The following is a 15,940-nucleotide window of genomic DNA, read 5'->3' as shown; positions in this document are numbered from 1 at the left end:
TGTAGACATTTCCATGTTCATAGAGATAGCGGTGTAGGTATTTCCATATTTATACAGATATCTGTGTAGATATTTAAATGTTTATACAGATAGAGGTGTAGATATTTCCAGGTTTATGCAGATGTCGGTGTAGATATTTCCATCTTTCTACAGATGGCAGTGTATATATTTCAATGTTTATAGAGATTGCAGTGTTAATTCCATGTTTATACAGAAGGCGGTGAAGTTATTTCCATGTTTATGCTGATGGCGGTGTAGATATTTAAATGTTCATAGAGATTTTGTTGTAGATATTTCAAGGTTTGTAGAGAAAGCGTTGTAGATAATTCCATGTTAATAGAGATGGCGGTTTAGGTACTTCCATGTTTATAGAGATAGTGGTGTAGATATTTCCATGTTTATACAGATAGAGCTGTAGATATTTCCATGTTTATACAGATAGTGGTGTTGGTATTTCCATGTTTATACAGATAGCGGGGTAGAAATTTCCATGTTTCCACAGATGGCAGTGTATATTGTTCCATGTTTATGGAGATGGCTCTGTAGATATTTTCATGTTTATAGAGATGGCGGTGTAGATATTTCCATGTTTATACAGATAGCGGTGTAGATATTTCCATGTTTATTCACATGGTGTTGTAGATAGTTCCATGTTTATACAGATGGTGGTGTAGATATTTCTATGTTTATACTGATAGTGGTGTAGATATTACCACGTTTATACAGATATTGGTGTAGGTATTTCCATGTTTATACAGATAGCGGTTTAGATATCTCCATGTTTACAGAGATAGCGGTGTAGATATTTCCACATTTGCACAGATTGCTGTGTAGTAATTTCCATCTTTACACAGACAGCGGTGTACATATTTCCATGTTTACACAGATAGCTGTGTAGATATTTCCATGTTTACACAGATAGTGTTGTAGATATTTCCATGTTTATACAGATAGCGTTTTAGATATTTCCATGTTTATACAGATAGCGGTGGATATCTTTCCATGTTTATACAGATGGCGGTGGAGATATTTCCCTCTTTATACAGATGGTGGTGTAGATATTTCCAAGTTTATACAGATAGCAGTGTAGATATTTCCATGTTTATTCAGATAGCGGTGTATGTATTTGCATGTTTATACAGGTAGAGGTGTAGATATTTCCATGTTTATGCAGATGGCGGTGTAGATATTTCCATGTTTATAGAGATGGCGGTGTAGATATTTCTATGTTTATAGAGATAGCGGTGTAGATAATTCCATGTTTATAGAGATGGTGGTGTAGGTATTTCCATGTTTATATAGATAGTGGTGTAGATATTTCCATGTTTATTCTGATAGCGGTGTAGATATTTCCATGTTTATACAGATAGTGGTGTTGATATTTCCATGTTTATACACATAGCGGTGTAGACATTTCTATGTTTATTCAGCTTGCGGTGTAGATATTTCCATGTTTATACAGATGGCTGTGTAGGTATTTCCATGTTAATGCAGATAGCGGTGTAGATATTTCCATGTTTAAACAGATAGCAATGTAGATCTTTCCATGTATATAGAGACAGCGGTGTAGGTATTTCCATGTGTATTCAGATAGCAGTGCAGATGTTTCCAAGTTTATACTGATGGCTGTGTAGATATTTCCATGTGTATACACATGGCAGTGTAGATATTTCCATGTTTATAGAGTTGGTGGTGTAGATATTTCCATGTATAAACAGATGACTATGTAGATATTTCCATGTTTATACAGATGGCGGTGTAGTTATTTCCATGTTTACAGAGATAGCGGTGTACATATTTCCATGTTTATAGAGATATCGGTGCAGATATTTTCATGTTTATAGAGATAGCGGTGTAAATATTTCCATGTTTCCACAGATTGCGGAGCAGATATTTCTGTCTTTACACAAATAGCGGTGTAGATATTTCCATGTTTACACAGATAGCTGTGTAGACATTTCCATGTTTACACAGATAGCGTTGTAGATATTTCCCTGTTTATACTGCTAGCTGTGTAGATATTTCCATGACTATACAGATAGCTGTGTAGTTGTCACCATGTTTATACAGATGATTGTGTAGGTATTTCCATGTTTATACAGATTGTGGTGTAGATATTTCCATGTTTTTACAGATGGCGGCGTAGATATTTCCATGTATATACAGATAGTGTTGTGGATATTTCCATGTTTATACAGACAGTGGTGTCGATATTACCATGTTTAGACAGATAGCGGTTTAGATATTTCCATCTTTGCATAGATTGCGGTGTAGGTATTTCCATCTTTACAAAGATAGCGGTGTAGATATTTCCATGTTTATTGTGATAGCGGTGTAGACATTTCCATGTTTATACAGATAGTGGTGTAGATATTTAAATGTTTATAGAGATAGCGGTGTAGATATTTCCATATTTATACATATAGCGTTGTAGACATTTCCATGTTTATAGTGATAGTGGTGTAGGAATTTCCATGTTTATAATGATAGTGGTGTAGATATTTCCATGTTTATACGGATAGCGGTGTAGATATTTCCATGTTTATACGGTTAGCGGTGTTGATATTTTCATGTTTATACAGATAGCGGTGTAGGTATTTCCATGCTAATGCAGATAGCGGTGTGGATATTTCCATGTTTATACAGATGGCTATGTAGATATTTCCATGTTTATACAGATGGCAGTGTAGATATTTCCATGTTTATGCAGATGGTGGTGTTGATATTTCCGTGTTTACAGAGATAGCGGTGTAGATATTTCCATCTTTCCACAGATTGCGGTGCAGGTATTTCCATCTTTACACAGATAGTGGTGTTGATATTTCCGAGTTTACAAAGATAGCTGTGTAGATATTTCCATGTTTACACAGATGGCGTTGTAGATATTTCCATGTTTACACAGATAGCGTTGTAGATATTTCCATGTTTATACTTATAGCAGTGTAGGTATTTCCATGTTTATACAGATAGCGGTGTAGATATTTCCATGTTTATACAGATAGCGGTGTAGATATTTCCATATTTATAGAGATAGCGGTGGAGATATTTTCATGTTTATATAGATAGCGGTGTAGATATTTCCATGTTTATACAGATAGCGGTGTAGATATTTCCATGTTTATAGAGATAGCGGTGTAGATATTTACATATTTGCACAGACTGCGGTGTAGATATTTCCATCTTTACACAGATAGCGGTGTTCATATTTCCATGTTTCCACAGATAGCGATGTAGATATTTCCATGTTAACATAGATAGTTTTGTAGATATTTCCATGTTTATACAGATTGCGGTATAGATATTTTCATGTTTATAAAGATTGCGGTGCAGATATTTCCATGTTTATACAGATAGCGGTGGAGATATTTCCGTGTTTGTACAGATAGCGATGTAGATATTTCCATGTTTGTACAGAGAGCGGTGGATATATTTCCAAGTTTATACAGATGGTGGTGTAGATATTTCCATGTTTATAGAGATAGCCATGTAGATATTTCCACGTTTATACAGAGAGCGGTGTAGATTTTCCATGTTTATACAGATTGCGGTGTAGATATTTCCATGTTTATCAAAATAGCGGTGTAGATATTTCCATGTTTATAGAGACAGCGGTGTAGGCATTTCCATGTTTATACAGATAGTGATGGAGATATTTCCAGGTTTATAAAGATAGCGGTGTAGATATTTCCATGTTTATACAGATAGTGTGGTAGATATTTCCATGTTTATACAGATAGCGGTGTACATATTTCCATGAGTATGCAGATCGCGGTGGAGATATTTCCATGTTTATACAGATAGCTGTGGAGATATTACCATGTTTATATAGATGGCGGTGTAGATATTTCTATGTTTATAGAGATACAGTGGAGATGTTTCCATGTTTATACAGATAGCGGTGTAGATATTTCCATGCTTATACTGATCGCGCTGTAGATATTTCCATGTTTATAGAGTTGGCGGTGTAGATATTTCCATGTTCATAGAGATAGCAGTGTTGATTTTTCCATGTTTATAGAGAAAGCTCTGTGGATATTTCCATGTTTATACAGATAGGGGTGTAGATATTTCCAGGTTTATAGAGATGGCGGTGTAGATATTTCCATGTTTATACAGATCACGGTGTAGATATTTCCATGTTTATACAGATCGCGGTGTAGATATTTCCATGTTTATACAAATCACGGTGTAGATAATTCCATGTTTATACAGATCGCGGTGTTGATATTACCATGTTTATAGGGATAGCGGTGCAAATATTTCCACATTTATACAGATAGCGGTGTAGTTATTAGCATGTTTATACAGATAGCGGTGTAGATAATTCCATGTATAAACAGATGTCTGTGTATATATTTCCATGTTTAAACAGATGGTGGTGTAGATATTTCCTTGTTTATAGAAGTAGCGGTGTAGATATTTCCATGTTTATACAGATAGCGGTGTAGATATTTCCATGTATATACAGATGGCTGTGTAGATATTTCCATGTATATACAGATGGCTGTGTAGATATTTCCATGTTTATACAGATGGCTCTTTAGATATTTACATGTTTATACAGATGACTTTGTAGGTATTTCCATGTTTATACAGATGGCGGTGTAGATATTTCCATGTTTGTAGAGATAGCTCTGTGGATATTTCCATGTTTATACATATCGCGGTGTGGATATTTCCATGTATATACAGATAGCGGTGTAGATATTTCCACGCATATACAGATGGCAGTGTAGATATTTCCATCTTTCTACAAATGGCAGTGTAGATATTTCCATGTTTATAGAGATGGCGGTGTAGATATTTCCATGTTTACATAGATGGCAGTGTAGATATTTTCTTGTTTATGTAGATGGCGTTGTAGATACCTCCATGTTTAAAAAGATGGCGGTGTGTATATTTCCATGTTGATGGAGATAGAGGAGTAGATATTTCCATGTTTATAGAGATAGCGGTGTAGTTATTTCCATGTTTATAGAGAAAGTGGTGTAGATATTTCCATGTTTCTACCGATGACTGTGTAGATATTTCCATGTTTGTACAGATGGCAGTGTAGATATTTCCATGTGTATAGGGATAACGGTGTAGATATTTTCATGTTTATACATATTGCGGTGGATATTTGTCCATGTTTATACAGATAGCAATGGAGATATTTCCACGTTAATACACAGAGCGGTCTAGATATTTCCATGTTTATACAGATAGCGGTGTAGATATTTCCATGATTATACAGATGGCTGTGCCAATATTTCCATGTTTATACAGAGTTCTCTGTAGATATTTCCATGTTTATATAGATGGCAGTGTAGATATTTCCAGGTTTATACAGATGACTGTGTAGATATTTCCATGTTAATACAGATGGCGGTGTAGATATTTCCGTGTTTATAAAGTTAGCGGTGTAGATATTTCCATGTTTATAGAGATAGCGGTTCAAATATTTCCATCTTTATACAGATAGTGGTGTAGATATTTCCATGTTTATACAGATGGCGGTGTAGATACAGCCATGTTTCTGAATATGGCAGTGTAGATATTTTCATGTTTACATAGATGGCGGTGTAGATAGTTCCATGTTTACAGAGTTTGCGGTGTAGATATTTCCATGGGTATAGTGCAAGTGGTGTAGGTATTTCCATATTTATAGAGATAGCAGTGTAGACATTTCCATATTTATACAGGTAGCGGTGTAGGTATTTCCATGTTTATACAGATAGCATTGTAGATATTTCCATGTTTGTAGAGATAGCTGTGTGGATATTTCCATGTTTTCACAGATAGCGGTTTAGATATTTCCAAGTTTACACAGATCGCGGTGTAGATATTTCCATGTTTATAGAGATCGCGGTGTAGATATTTCCATGTTTATACAGATAGCGGTGTAGATATTTCCACGCTTATACAGATGGCGGTGTAGATATTTCCATCTTTCTACAAATGGCAGTGTACATATTTCTATGTTTATAGAGATGGCTGTGTAGATATTTCCATGTTTATATAGATGGCAGTGTAGATATTTTCTTTTTTATGTAGATGGCGTTGTAGATACCTCCATGTTTAAAAAGATGGCGGTGTGTATATTTCCATGTTGATGGAGATAGCGGTGTAGATATTTCCATGTTTATAGAGATAGCGGGGTAATTATTTCCATGTTTCTACAGATGACTGTGTAGATATTTCCATGTTTGTACAGATGGCAGTGTAGATATTTCCATGTGTATAGAGATAACGGTGTAGATATTTTCATGTTTTTACATATTGCGGTGGATATTTGTCCATGTTTATACAGATAGCAATGGAGATATTTCCAGGTTAATACACATAGCGGTGTAGATATTTCCATGTTTATACAGATAGCGGTGTAGATATTTCCATGTTTATACAGATGGCTGTGTCGATATTTCCAAGTATATGCAGAGTTTTCTGTAGATATTTCCATGTTTATATAGATGACAGTGTAGATATTTCCCGGTTTATACAGATGACTGTGTAGATATTTCCATGTTAATTCACATGTCGGTGTAGATATTTCCATGTTTATAGAGATGGAGGTGTAGATATTTCCATGTTTATTGAGATAGCGGTGTAAATATTTCCATATTTTTACAGATACTGGTGTAGATATTTCCATGTTTTTACAGATAGCGGTGTAATTATTTCCATCTTTATTCAGAGAGTACTGTACATATTTCCATGTTTATACAGATCACTGTGTATTTATTTCCATGTTTATACAGATAACGTTGTAGATATTTCCATCTTTATACAAACGGTGGTGTAGATATTTTCATGTTCCTACACATGACTGTGTAGTTATTTCCATGTTTATACAGATGGTGGTGTAGATACTTCCATATTTATAGAGATAGCATTGTAGACATTTCCAGCTTTATACAGATAGCGGTGTAAATATTTCCATGTTTATACAGATCGTGGTGTAGATATTTCCATGTTTATACAGATACCGGTGTAGATATTTCCATGTTTGTACAGACTGCAGTGTAGGTATTTCTTTGTTTATACAGATAGCAGTGTAGATATTTCCATGTATGTACAGATGGCGGTGTTGATATTTCCATCTGTACAGATTTCCACGTAGATATTTCCATCTTTATACAGATGGCGTTGTAGATATTTCCATGGATATGCAGATGGCGGTGTGGATATTTCCATGTTTATAGAGATAGCGGTGTAGGTATTTCCATGTTTATAGACATAGCGGTGTAGATATTTCCATGTTTATACAGACTGCAGTGTCGGTATTTCTATGTTTATACAGATAGCGGTGTAGATATTTCCATGTTTGTACAGATGGCGGTGTTGATTTTTCCATCTGTACACAGATTGCCGTGTAGATATTTCCATCTTTATACAGATGGCATTGTAGATATTTCCATGGATATGCAGATGGCGGCGTGGATATTTCCATGTTTATAGAGATAGCGGTGTAGGTATTTCCATGTTTATAGACATAGCGGTGTAGATATTGCCATGTTTATATAGATGGCTGTGTAGATATTTCCATGTGTATACAGATGGCATTGTAGATATTTATTTATTCACACAGATGGCGGTGTAGATGTTTCCATGTTTATACAGATGGCGGAGTAGTTAGTTCCATGTTTATGGAGATGGCAGTGTAGATATTTTCATGTTTATAGAGATGGCAGTGTAGATATTTCCATGCTTATAGAGATAGCAGTGTAGATATTTACATGTTTATACAGATGGCTGTGTAGATATTTCCATGTGTATAAAGATGGCATTGTAGATATTTCCATGTTTATACAGATGACTGTATAGGTATTTCCATGTTTTTACAGATGGCAGTGCAGATATTTCCATCTTTATAGAGATAGCGGTGTAGATATTTCCATGTTTGTACAGATGGCGGTGTTGATATTCCCATCTATACACAGATGGCCGTGTAGATATTTCCATGTTTATACAGATGGCGGCGTTGATATTCCCATCTCTACACAGATGGCCGTGTAGATATTTCCATGTTTATACAGATGGTGGCGTAGATATTTCCATGGACATGCAGATGGCGGTGTAGATATTTCCATGTTTATACAGATAGCGGTGTAGATATTTCCATGTTTACACAGATGGTGGTGTAGATATTTCCGTGTTTATACCCTTGGCGGAGTAGATAGTTCCATCTTTATGGAGATGGCAGTGTAGATATTTTCATGTTTATAGAGATGGCAGTGTAGATATTTCCACATTTATAGAGATAGCGGTGTACATATTTCCATCTTTCTAAAGATGGCAGTGTAGATAATTCCATGTTTATACAGATGGCTGTGTAGATATTTCCATATTTATTCAGATGTCTGTGTAGATATTTCCATGTGTATACAGATGGTATTGTAGGTATTTCAATGTTTATACAGATGGTGGTGTAGATATTTCCATGTTTATTCAGATGACTGTGTAGATATTTCCATGTTTTTACAGATGGCAATGTAGGTTTTTCAATGTTTATAGAGATGGCGCTGCAGATATTTCCATATTTATACAGATAACGGTGGAGATATTTCCATGTTTATACAGAGAGCAGTGGAGATATTTCCATGTTTATACACATAACGGTGTACATATTTCCATGTTTATAGAGACAGTGGTGTAGGTATTTCCATGTTTATAAAGATAGCGGTGCAGATATTTCCAGGTTTACACAGATGCCTATGCAGATATTTCCATATTTATACAGAGGGCTGTGTAGATATTTCGATGTTTATACAGATGGCAGTGTACATATTTAAATGTTCCTACACATGACTTTGTAGGTATTTCCATGTTTATACAGATATCTTTGTAGATATTTCCATGTTTATAGAGATAGCGGTGTAGATATTTCCATGTTTATACAGATAGCGGTGTAGATATTTCCATGTTTATACAGACCGCGGTGTAGATATTTCCAAGTTTGTACAGATAGCGGTGCAGATATTTCCATGTTTGTACAGATTGCGTTGTTGATATTTCCATCTATAAACAGATGACCGTGTAAATATTTCCATGTTTATACAGATGGCGGCGCAGATATTTCCATGGATATATAGATGGCGGAGTAGATATTTCCATGTTTATACAGATAGCGGTGTAGTTATTTCCATGTTTATATAGATAGCGGTGTCGATATTTCCATGTATATACACCTGGCTGTGTAGATATTTCCATGTTTATACAGATGGCGGTGTAGATATTTCCATGTTTATACAGATAACTTTGTAAGTATTTCCAGGTTTATACAGATGGCGGTGTTGATATTTCGATGTTTATAGAGATTGCAGTGGAGATATTTCCATGTTTACACAGATGCCTATGCAGATATTTCCATACTTATACAGAGGGCTGTGTAAATATTTCTATGTTTATACAGATGGCAGTGTAGATATTTAAATGTTCCTACACATGACTGTGTAGGTATTTCCATGTTTATACAGATGTCTTTGTAGATATTTCCATATTTATAGAGATAGCGGTGCAGATATTTCCATGTTTATACAGATAGCGGTGTATATATTTCCATGTTTATACAGATCGTGGTGTAGATATTTCCACGTTTATACAGATACCGGTGTAGATATTTCCATGTTTATACAGACCGCAGTGTAGATATTTCCATGTTTATAGAGATAGCAGTGTAGTTATTTACATGTTTGTACAGATGGCAGTGTTGATGTTTCCATCTATACACAGATTGCCGTGTAGGTATTTCCATCTGTATACAGATGGCATTGTAGATATTTCCATGTTTATACAGATGGTGGTGTAGATATTTCCATGTTTACACAGATGACTCTATAGGTATTTCCATGTTTATACAGATGGCGGTGTAGATATTTCCATGTTTATAGAGATAGCGGTGTAGATATTTCCATATTTATAGAGATAACGGTATAGAAATTTCCATGTTTATACAGATAGCGCTGTAAATATTTCCATGATTATACAGATCACAGTGTAGATACTTCCATGTTTATAGAGATAGCGGTGTAGATATTTCCATGTTTATACCGATAGCGGAGAAGATATTTCCATGTTTATACCGACCGCGGTGAAGATATATCCATGTTTATACAGATAGCGGTGCAGATATTCCCATGTTTGTACAGATGGCGGTGTTGATATTTCCATCTATACACAGATGACCGTGTAGATATTTCCATGTATATACAGATAGCGCTGTACATATTTCCACGTTTATATAGAGAGCGGTGTAGTTATTTCCATGTATGTACACATGGCTCTGTAGATATTTCCATGTTTATACAGATGGCAGTGTAGATATTTCCATTTTTATACAGATAACTTTGTAAGTATTTCCATGTTTATACAGATGGCGGTGTAGATATTTCTATGTTTATAGAGATAGCAGTGGAGATATTTCCATGTTTATACAGATAGCGTTGTAGTTATTTCCATGTTTATATAGATAGCGCTGTAGATATTTCCATGTATATACACATGGCTGTGTAGATATTTCCATGTTTATACAGATGGCGTTGTAGATATTTCCATGTTTATACAGATAACTTTGTAAGTATTTCCATGTTTATACAGGTGGCGGTGTAGATATTTCGATGTATATAGAGATAACAGTGGAGATATTTCCATGTTTATACAGATACCGGTGTAGATATTTCCATGTTTATACTGATCGCGGTGTAGATATTTCCATGTTTATAGAGATGGCGGTGTAAATATTTCCATGTTCATAGAGATAGCCGTGTTCATTTTCCATGTTTATAGAGATAGCTTTGTGGATATTTCCATGTTTATACAGATAAGGGTGTAGATATTTCCATGTTTATACAGATCACGGTGTAGATATTTCCATGTTTATACAGATCACGGTGTAGATATTTCCATGTTTATACAGATCATGGTGTAGATGTTTCCAAGTTTATACAGATCGCGGTGTTGATATTACCATGTTTATAGGGATAGCGGTGCAAATATTTCCACATTTATACAGATAGCGGTGTAGTTATTAGCATGTTTATACAGATAGCGGTGTAGAAATGTCCATGTATAAATAGATGTCTGTGTATATATATCCATGTTTAAACAGAAGGCGGTGTAGATATTTCCTTGTTTATACAAATAGCGGTGTAGTTATTTCCATGTTTATACAGATATCGGTGTAGATATTTCCATGTATATACAGATGGCTGTGTAGAAATTTCCATGTTTATGCAGATGGCGGTGTAGATATTTCGATGTTTGTAGAGATAGCAGTGGAGATATTTCCATGTTTATACAGATAGCGGTGTAGATATTTCCATGTTTATACTGATCGTGGTGTAGATATTTCCATGTTTATAGAGATGGCGGTGTAGATATTTCTATGTTCATAGAGATAGCGGTGTTGATTTTTCCATGTTTATAGAGATAGTGGTGTGGATATTTCCATGTTTATACAGATAGGGGTGTAGATATTTCCATGTTTTTACAGATATCGGTGTAGATATTTCCATGTTTACACAGATTGCGGTGTAGATGTTTCCATCTTTCTACAGATGGCATTGTAGGTATTTCCATGTTTATACAGATGGCGGTGTAGATATTTCCATATTTATATAGATGGTGGTGTGGATATTACCATGTTTATACAGATAGCGGTGTAGATATTCCATGTTTATACAGATAGCGGTGTAGATATTTCCATGTTCATAGAGACAGCGGTGAAGTTATTTCCATGTTTATAGACATAGGGGTGTAGATATTTCCATGTTTATGTAGATGGCGTTGCAGATATTTCCATGTTTATACCGATAGCGGTGTTGGTATTTCCACGTTTATACAGATAGCGATGTAGATATTTCCATGTTTATACAGCTCGCGGTTCAGATATTTATATCTTTATACAGATGGCATTGTAGATATTTTCTTATTCACACAGATGGCGGTGTAGATGTTTCCATGTTTATACAGATGGCGGAGTAGTTAGTTCCATGTTTATGGAGATGGCAGTGTAGATATTTTCATGTTTATAGAGATTGCGGTGTAGATATTTCCATGTTTATAGAGATAGCATTGTAGATAATTACATGTTTATACAGATGGCTGTGCAGTTATTTCCATGTGTATACAGATGGCATTGTAGATATTTCCATGTTTATACAGATGACTGCATAGGTATTTCCTTGTTTTTAAAGATGGCAGTGCATATATTTCCATGTTTATAGAGACAGCGGTGTAGATATTTCCATGTTTGTACAGATGGCGGTGCTGATATTTCCATCTATACACAGATGGCCGTGTAGATATTTCCATGTTTAAACAGATGGCGGCGTAGATATTTCCATCGACATGCAGATGGCGGTGTAGATATTTCCAAGTTTATACAGATAGCGGTGTAGATATTTCCATGTTTACACAGATGGTGGTGTAGATATTTCCGTGTTTATACACATGGCGGAGTAGATACATCCATCTTTATGGAGATGGCAGTGTAGATATTTTCATGTTTATAGAGATGGCGGTGTAGATATTTCCATATTTATAAAGATAGCGGTGTAGATATTTCCATCTTTCTAAAGATGGCAGTGTAGATAGTTCCATGTTTTTACAGATGGCGGTGTAGATATTTCCATATTTATACAGATGTCTGTGTAGATATTTCCATGTGTATACAGATGGTATTGTAGGTATTGCCATGTTTTTACAGATGGTGGTGTAGATATTTCCATGTTTATTCAGATGACTGTGTAGATATTTCCATGTTTTTACAGATGGCAGTGTAGATATTTCAATGTTTATAGAGATGGCGCTGTAGATATTTCCATGTTTATACAGATAACGGTGGAGATATTTCCATGTTTATACAGACAGCAGTGGAGATATTTCCATGTTTATACACATAGCGGTGTACATATTTCCATGTTTATAGAGACAGAGAAATAGGTATTTTCATGTTTATACAGATAGCGGTGCAGATATTTCCATGTTTATACAGATGCCTATGCAGATATTTCCATATTTATACAGAGGGCTGTGTAAATATTTCTATGTTTATACAGATGGCAGTGTAGATATTTAAATGTTCCTACACATGACTGTGTAGGTATTTCCATGTTTATACAGATGTCTTTGTAGATATTTCCATTTTTATAGAGATAGCGGTGCAGATATTTCCATGTTTATACAGATAGCGGTGTATATATTTCCATGTTTATACAGATAGCGTTGTAGATATTTCCATGTTTATACAGACCGCAGTGTAGATATTTCCATGTTTATAGAGATAGCAGTGTAGATATTCACGTTTGTACAGATGGCGGTGTTGATGTTTCCATCTATACACAGATTGCCGTGTAGGTATTTCCATGTGTATACAGATGGCATTGTAGATATTTCCACGTTTATACAGATGGTGGTGTAGATATTTCCATGTTTACACAGATGACTGTATAGGTATTTCCATGTTTATACAGATGGCAGTGTAGATATTTCCATGTTTATAGAGATAGCGGTGTAGATATTTCCATATTTATACAGATAACGGTGTAGAAATTTCCATGTTTATACAGATAGCGCTGTAAATATTTCCATGATTATACAGATCACAGTGTAGATACTTCCATGTTTATAGAGATAGCGGTGTAGATATTTCCATGTTTATACAGATAGCGGAGAAGATATTTCCATGTTTATACCGACCGCGGTGTAGATATTTCCATGTTTATACAGATAGCGGTGCAGATATTCCCATGTTTGTACAGATGGCGGTGTTGATATTTCCATCTATACACAGATGACCGTGTAGATATTTCCATGTATATACAGATAGAGCTGTACTTATTTCCATGTTTATATAGAGAGCGGTGTAGATATTTCCATGTATGTACACATGGCTCTGTAGATATTTCCATGTTTATACAGATGGCGTTGTAGATATTTCCATGTTTATACAGATAAATTTGTATGTATTTCCATGTTTATACAGATGGCGGTGTAGTTATTTCTATGTTTATAGAGATAGCAGTGGAGATATTTCCATGTTTATACAGATAGCGGTGTAGTTATTTCCATGTTTGTATAGATAGCGGTGTAGATATTTCCATGTATATACACATGGCTGTGTAGATATTTCCATGTTTATACAGATGGCGGTGTAGATATTTCCATATATATACAGATGTCTGTGTAGATATTTTCATGTGTATTCAGATGGTATTGTAGGTATTTCCATGTTTATACAGATGGTTGTGTAGATATTTCCATGTTTATTCAGATGACTGTGTAGATATTTCCATGTTTTTACACATGGCAGTGTAGATATTTCAATGTTTATAGAGATGGCGCTGTAGATATTTCCATGTTTATACAGATAACGGTGGAGATATTTCCATGTTTATACAGACAGCTGTGGAGATATTTCCATGTTTATACACATAGCGGTGTACATGTTTCCATGTTTATAGAGACAGAGAAATAGGTATTTTCATGTTTATACAGATAGCGGTGCAGATATTTCCATGTTTATACAGATGCCTATGCAGATATTTCCATATTTATACAGAGGGCTGTGTAAATATTTCTATGTTTATACAGATGGCAGTGCAGATATTTAAATGTTCCTACACATGACTGTGTTGGTATTTCCATGTTTATACAGATGTCTTTGTAGATATTTCCATTTTTATAGAGATAGCGGTGCAGATAATTCCATGTTTATACAGATAGCGGTGTATATATTTCCATGTTTATACAGATCGTGGTGCAGATATTTCCATGTTTATACAGATACCGGTGTAGATATTTCCATGTTTATACAGACCGCAGTGTAGATATTTCCATGTTTATAGAGATAGCAGTGTAGATATTCACGTTTGTACAGATGGCGGTGTTGATGTTTCCATCTATACACATGTTGCCGTGTAGGTATTTCCATGTGTATACAGATGGCATTGTAGATATTTCCATGTTTATACAGATGGTGTTGTAGATATTTCCATGTTTACACAGATGACTGTATAGGTATTTCCATGTTTATACAGTTGGCGGTGTAGATATTTCCATGTTTATAGAGATAGCGGTGTAGATATTTCCATATTTATACAGATAACGGTGTAGAAATTTCCATGTTAATACAGATAGTGCTGTAAATATTTCCATGATTATACAGATCACAGTGTAGATACTTCCATGTTTATAGAGATAGCGGTGTAGATATTTCCATGTTTATACAGATAGCGGAGAAGATATTTCCATGTTTATACCGACTGCGGTGTAGATATTTCCATGTTTTTTTAGAGATAGCAGTGAAGATATTCCCATGTTTGTACAGATGGCGGTGTTGATATTTCCATCTATACACAGATGACCGTGTAGATATTTCCATGTATATACAGATAGCGCTGTACTTATTTCCATGTTTATATAGAGAGCGGTGTAGATATTTCCATGTATATACACATGGCTGTGTAGATATTTCCATGTTTATACAGATGGCGGTGTAGATATTTCCATGTTTATACAGATAACTTTGTAAGTATTTCCATGTTTACACAGGTGGCGGTGTAGATATTTCGATGCTTATAGAGATAACAGTGGAGATATTTCCATGTTTATACAGATAGCGGTGTAGATATTTCCATGTTTATACTGATCGCGGTGTAGATATTTCCATGTTTATAGAGATGGCGGTGTAAATATTTCCATGTTCATAGAGATAGCCGTGTTAATTTTTCCATGTTTATAGAGATAGCTGTGTGGATATTTCCATGTTTATACAGATAGGGGTGTAGATATTTCCATGTTTATAGAGATGGCGGTGTAGATATTTCCATGTTCATACAGATCACGGTGTAGATGTTTCCATGTTTATACAGATCGCGGTGTAGATATTTCCATGTTTATACAGATCATGGTGTAGATATTTCCATGTTTATACAGATCGCGGTGTTGATATTACCAT

Source organism: Pan paniscus, chromosome 12 (assembly GCF_029289425.2).
Source record: "Pan paniscus chromosome 12, NHGRI_mPanPan1-v2.0_pri, whole genome shotgun sequence".
NCBI classification, from domain to species: domain Eukaryota; kingdom Metazoa; phylum Chordata; class Mammalia; order Primates; family Hominidae; genus Pan; species Pan paniscus.
This window is presented reverse-complemented; position numbering follows the sequence as displayed.